We start from the raw sequence: 562 nt of genomic DNA, 5'->3' as shown, positions 1-562 counted from the left end.
TATATATATATATATATATGTATATATAAAAATTAGTATACGTATTTATACACAAAAGAGGTGACCTTTAACAGGACACCTTACATGCTGGAAAGAGCAGTTAAAGTCCAAATCATGAATGTTAGTAATTTCAAAGGGAATGAAAAATAAAATATTTTTATAGTTACCCCTAGACTAGAATTTCTGCACTAATGTGCAAATAAATTAATTTGCCATCTGTGCTTCTTCAGTAAGGACGCTAAGATTAATGCATATTTATGCAGTACAGAGAATACATGTGTTACATACTTATACATTCTAATTCTTCAAGTCTACTGTACAAGCACAGTTACATTCAGCAGCAAAAAATTAAAACTGCATACCTAAGGGCTTCGAAACTATGAAAATTTTTCTGTGAAAATAATAAGGGAAGAATAATTAGAGAAATTTTCTACCAGTGGCCAGCATGTATAATAAAGTCAATAGACAACATATTTTGCATACAAATTAGCATACTTGTTCTCAGTCGAAAGACACCTGTTGTTATTTTCTTGTTGTTTGCATTCATAATTGTGTACCATGT

Source organism: Octopus bimaculoides, chromosome 6 (assembly GCF_001194135.2).
Source record: "Octopus bimaculoides isolate UCB-OBI-ISO-001 chromosome 6, ASM119413v2, whole genome shotgun sequence".
Taxonomy (NCBI): Eukaryota; Metazoa; Mollusca; class Cephalopoda; order Octopoda; family Octopodidae; genus Octopus; species Octopus bimaculoides.
This window is presented reverse-complemented; position numbering follows the sequence as displayed.